The following is a 6742-nucleotide window of genomic DNA, read 5'->3' on the forward strand; positions in this document are numbered from 1 at the left end:
AAACCAGCGGTGCAAAGCGAAAGCATGGTGGAGGTCGGCGGCAAGTAGAAGTCAGCAGCAGAACAGAAGCAGCAGCAGAACAGAAGCAGGAACGTGGGGGAGCAGAGGAAGTCAGCAGCAGCAAGGCAAAAGTCAGAAGCAACGCGGGGGCAACGTGGGGCAGCGGAAAAAAAGGAGGGGAGAGAGAGAGAGACCAAAGTCAACATACCAATAAAGTGCAATCCAATGGCTCACAATTGGTCTTGTTAGGCAAGCTAGATTCAAGGGCCACGAAAATTTCGAATTTCAAAATCAAAGTAAAGACTAGATAGACACTAAATAAAATAAACCAAGAGGGAGGTATACTGATTTAAATCCGCACCCGATCCAAATTTCACTTTCCGACAAATCCAGGCAATCTCGAGGTTGGCCACGCTTATGTGACGTCATCCAAATAAATTAGTCGTGACACTTTAAGAAATTCGCCATCCAAGTTCGGATTCAAATGACGGTTAAGTTCACTCAAATGTGACTTTAGTGTATCTCTGACTAACGGGCGGCTTTTTAGGGTTTACACGTATCGACCTGTGGTTACTCAAGTCATGGCAACCTCGATCGTTACCGAAGGTCGACTCATGGTCGAGTTCTTAAGTCCACGTACATTTCCCTAGGTAGCCATTCCCTAAATGTTAGTATCTCGAGAATGATAAGTTCTAGGCGAGATTTAACTACAAGTGCATTGAAGAATATACGCATTTCATTTATCCCAAAAGTGGATCGAAATTCAGAATGTCACATTAAAGAAAGCCATAGCTAGAATGTTAGCATCTTATTTGAACTCTTTGATATGCTACTTTCTTTTTATGTGAGATATCAATTTGCATTACATGTGCATTTCTATTAATGTTTTAATGTGAGAACTATTCCCAGCTAGTGTTGTCTTTATGTGGCTGAGTTTGCATATATATAATGGTTGATATTGTTTCTCTTGATGGATGATCAAGCTTATTCATTATTTCTCTTATTCTAACTATATATTTTGTTACTTTAAGCAGTTATGGATGGCTCTCTTGAAAGGGAAAATCGTGAAAAAGAGGAAAATGAATACCGGGATCTTGTCTCAATCAGTCAAGCTTCAATTGGTTATCATGCAATGTACCTTTGCAAAGAACTTTGCATGATCACATCATATACATGCCGTGCATGATTAAGAGAGTTCATGGGCAAAGATGTTCATCCAATAAGGTGCTATCACATGCTTAAAATGCTGATGTCACGTAAATGCTTGGTATGTTTTTATATATTTTGGGACATGGTGTAGGTAACAAGTTAGCATAAGAGTACTTTCAATGCTCTAGGGAAACTATAAGTAGGCACTTTAGCATAGTTTTAGATAAAGTATGTGATATGGTAAAAGATTTGATCTAACCAACTAATCGGCAATACAAGGAAGTTCTAGAGAAGATTAAGAAAGACCGATGATTTTATCCATATTTTAAGGTATGTTATGATTGTACAATAAAAAGGAAAAACTAAATGTAAATCACTTAATATTTGCGTTCTTTGCTTTAAAATTGCATTGGAGCGATTGATAGTATACATATCCCATCGGTGGTACCTACATACAATCAAATTCGTTTTATTGGTCGAAAAGGATCGACGACTCAAAATGTGTTAGCCACATGTAATTTTCACATGGAATTTATCTATGCCTAGGCTAGTTGGGAGGGATAAGCTCATGATATCTGTATCTTTAATGAAGACATTGAAAGATGTAATGCATAATTTCCCCATCCTTCTCCAGATTCGTTAATTAATGGTTTAGGTACATCCATATCTATCTATGTGGCACATGTTGATTAAATTTGTATTATATTTGTGAAGGTAAATATTATTTTGTATATGCCGTATATCCAAGTCTTATGGGTTATTTGGGGCCACATAAAAAGTTAGATATTATTTGCCAAAATTTCAACGAGGTCGTAACTACGGGTTATCGAGAAGTGTTCAACTATGCCCATTCCCTGCTACGCTTAGTAATTGAGCGAGCCTTTGGCATATTAAAAAATAAGTGGAAGATTCTAACTAATATGCCGAGTTATCCATATGAAAACCAAGTGCAAATTGTCATAGCAACAATGGCTTTGCATAATTACATACAAAGAAAGGTAGTGACTGATACGGATTTTGAAAGAGCATATTTGGATCCCGATTATGGATATTTAATTGACCATGATGATATAAATGAGGAGACGAGGGCTTCCAATTATAATACATCTCATAACATAGCACGTTTACGTGATCATAGCCATGAGTTTACAAAGTCGTTAAGGATGTTTATAATATTTAAGGATAACATATTTCTTTTTAGGGGACATATGCGATCGTGTTTAATATAATGAAATGACTCTCTTTACTATTGAGAAAGATCCTCTTTGATGTGATTTTTTTTATAAATTTGGTAAAATGTCTCTTTTACATGACTCTCAATGTAAATATATAAATGTTACCGTCATTATTTGTATCAATTTAAAAAAAAATTAAAATTAAAAAACTTAACTGATCACACACCAAAGGACTTTCTAAATATTTATTTACCAAACAGTCTTGCATTTCTCAAAAACACTTTTCAATTATAATTTACCAAAAAGTCTTGCATTTTTACAAAGTCTCTTAGGTTAAAAGCCTTTGTATTTGGCCAAAGGATTTCTCAAATACCGAATCAAACGCGTCTTGAATGGGGCGACAATGACGCCCCACTTGACCCCGTTTTGGCCTCATCCCCCTCCTCTTGCGCATGCGTCTCTCTCATTTTTGTTCGACTCCTCTTTTTTATTTTTGGCTTCTATTTCGGTTTTTCTTTTTAAATATTGTTTTTGCCTTTTCTTACGTGGTGCCTAGTTAGTGCAACATCAGTGCCACCTAACTTCAAACAAATAATAAAAAAGTGATTTTCTCATTTTTTGTCATTCAAATTGGCAGACTTAACATAAATAATTGATTGCACTAATTGAACTAGTTTTGTAACTTGATTGCACTTTTAAAAATTTTATGATTTAATTACACTTACACAATAAGTTTTTGGTCTTCTAGTGCGTTATCCCAATAATACGTTGACATCATGTGTAACTGTTGTCATTTAATGAGATTCAACAATTTAACCTATTTATGTGTCCGCTATACTAGACATATGTTAATGATGGGTACTACCTCCACTGTGTTTTATATCTTCTAATTGTGAACAGAAATGGTAATAGTCCAAATTAATAAGGTTCACTAATGAGAGCCTCTCTAATAAAAAAAACTAAAGCAGTTACTATTTGATAAGAATTTCCTTCCATATATATATATATATATATATATATTATCTAAAAGGAATGTAAACTTAAAAAATCTATTCCTCTTTGTAATTATTCATAAAAAATTTTAAAAAGACTAACAAACATCACGGTGACATGACTAGTAATCTCATTTAACAAAAAATAAATGTACGAGCACAAACTCAATAATTAAGTCATGAGTGTGATTAGACCCCTATTACTCCACATTGATAAGGCAAACCGGGAATATAATTAAAGACACCAACTAATAAAATGTCTGAGCACCAATCATTGGCTCTTTGTTTTCATAGGAAAGGTCTAATCAAAGCAGGACAATTATCAACTTTTATTCAAAATGAAATATTCATAATCATCTTTCTCGACCGATAAATTGAGAATAATTTTTTTTATAATGAAGAATATAATAGGAATGGCCTTCACAAGTAGAGAGTATAATGTCCGAAAAACACCTTACGGCGTAGGAGCCGTGATCCCCTCGTCCATGGACAGTCGGATAAACTTCTCAGTTAATTGACCTTGAATTCTGCCTTTGCATTCTTTTTTAATTTAGCCAGTGGCCACGATTCAAGTGAAAGGAATGCACGTCCTATGCTGCCACATGGAATCACTTTTTGACTAATACAAACGCCCATGTGAAGTTGACTGGTCCGCTGACATGAACAAGGTTTCTGATTCATAGTTATTGACTTGAAGGAATTTTACGGTTACATTATTCAAATTTTAAGAACAATTTATTTTACGAAAAAACTAGTTTTCGGAAATTATTTACTTATGTTTGTACCGTTCGACGTCGTTTGAGAAATTGGATGTATGACATCGTCAAATTTCGACATTATCCGGAATATAATAAAGTGATTATCCATCGATGCACCGTTAGTTAAATCTCGCTTTGAATTGATCACTCATGAGAGACTATCCATTAAGGAAAGGCTATTAAGGAATTAAATACGCACGATCTGAGAACTCAACCATGGATTGACAAGTCGACCAGAAGGATTGACGAGGGACAATTTTAAGCCATTATAGACCGATCAAGGAACGGTTATAAAATGTTTCACCAATAGTTTACAATTGGATCGCGAGTGATTCTGCCTGACCATTGTATGGATTGCGAACGAGCTTAAACCAATTCCTAATGATCATATACTTCAGAACTAATGATTGACCCCTCGTAATTACATGACAACCGAGATTATCCATGACTTGAGAAAGCTTAAACGTGGATTGTTATCAAGTCAACCACGGGTCGGATACGGGTAACACCTAAAAGCCACCCGTTAGTTTGAGATATACTAAAGTCGGAATCGATCGATTTTGACCATGAATTAGAGTAAGAAATTGGGTGTCGATCTTTCGAGGATTTCAAGACAGAGCTATCGGACGTCGTTAATCCTCCAATTTATCGGTTTTGCTCGAAATGCTTGGAAAATGATTAACAGGCTGAGAATTTGGAGCCCACGAGAAAGTGGGCCAGACAAAGGCACATTGGGCCTCAAGCCCAATGTTGTTCGGCCACTTGGGCCTAAGCAAGCCAAGCAAGCCCACTAAGCCCACCTAGCAATTCAAGCCCAAGTTTGAGCCCAATAGCATTTTCAAGTCCATTATTTATCCGTTTGAGCCCAAACTTGATTTATACGAGCCCGTACAAAATTCTAGCTCATACACGTGTATAATATTTTATACTTTGTGAAATTACCAAAATGCCCTTCTAGCATTCATGATCTTGGGACAAAAAAGGATTAATGAGAAAAGACTTTGGAGGCAATTTTCATGATGAGCTTGGACTTGGACTTGGCTTGAAGATCAAGCTTGTAAAAGGGAGAAATATCTCTCATTTATCTCGCTCTCTCTCTCTCTCCCTTCTCCCCCAACCGCCGGCCTCTCTCCCTCCTCTTCCTTCCCTCTCGGCTAGCCACTGTCTAGCCCTCCTTTGCCGCCCCAGCTATTATTTTTGCCGCCCCCAAGCCACCACCGTGATCGTCGTGGCTGTGCGCTGTCCATCCGAGCCACCCCCACACCGGTCCGCCTCTCCCTCCTTGCTATCCAGCCGTCCACAGCTGCCGTTTAGCTTAGACCCAGCCGCCGTCGTCACCCCGTGCCGTTTCTAGACTGAACCGTGCGTAGCCCTCGCCTCTGCTGTTGCATTCGTGTCATCAGAATTGTTTATGAGTATTGACACCTAATTTTTTGCTCCATTTTTTTCATATTTTCGAAAATTTCAAAATTAGGGCTAGGAATCTTGGCCAAGCCTAGAAACCTATTTCTACACCAAACAATAATTTTTTAGCATTTTTCTGCATTTTCCCTTAATTTCTTTTAGTCAAAATAGGCGAGAAAATCAACAAAAATAGCAAATGGAATCAGAAAATTCCATAAAAATAGTCATTAGTCTTATTTTAAATCCAATTTCATAAATACATTGTCAATTTTAGAAAATCTCAATCGGGTATATGTTTTTCCCAAAATTGGTCAAAATTAAACCCGAATTGAACCAAAAATGAAATTAAAGTTTTTCTAGTCATTTCTAAGTCATAGTGTCTTCACAACAAATGATTATGGGACCTTGAATTGCATAATGGTTGGTCCAATTGCACAATTTAACATAAAAATAAAAAATCCCCAAAAGTTGATTGAAAATTAAAACTTTTGAACCCAAATTGGGAATCGTGCTCATTATGAAATTGTCGAAATGTGAGACTATCATTTCTAGGGTTAATCAGGTGTGGGTAATTCAATTTTGGCTTCAATTTTGCATAATCAGGTCATTAGGACATCAAATTGAACAAAACCCTATTAACCCGAGTACAAAAATGAGAAAATCTTGGGCTCAATTACAATAAAAATTGGGGAAAATTATATATTTGTGTTCGGAATATTATGGGGAATTCAATTTTGGTGTTTAATTTGAAAAAATCGGTTGAAATTGAACCCAATTTGAGTATTTACTCAAAACCGGGTCTGCCGGGTTGGTCAGGTCAACCCGACCCGACCCGGGTAAGTTGTCTTCTTCGCCCGACTCAGCCCGAAGCACAATAAACCCAAAAAAACCGAATTAAACCCGCCACTTCATCGATCATTTCCAGTTATTTTGGCACGTTTTAATCGATTGTGCATGCTGGAAAATGTTCAGCTGGCACCAGTTAACCACCCCAATCAATCGGAATTCGGTTCCAACAATTTTTGAGTGGGAAATCGATCAACAAAAAAATGAGAGAAAACTGACGAGAAGAGAGAGGAAGGTGTTTGACGAAATTCCGAAGAGGGAGAAGAGAGAGAAAGAGAGAAATAGTGCGAAATCTAGAGAGAGAGAGGAGTGGAGATCCCTAGGTCAAGTGATCGGCGCCGGTCAATTGAACGGCGCCAGCAAATCGACCGTCTAGGGAGGATCTCCTCCTCGGGCGAACCAAAACGAAGCTGGTCCG

This window comes from Syzygium oleosum, unplaced genomic scaffold, assembly GCF_021117445.2.
Source record: "Syzygium oleosum isolate NSW1041296 unplaced genomic scaffold, Sole_v2.1 Sole_v2.16, whole genome shotgun sequence".
Lineage (NCBI taxonomy): Eukaryota > Viridiplantae > Streptophyta > Magnoliopsida > Myrtales > Myrtaceae > Syzygium > Syzygium oleosum.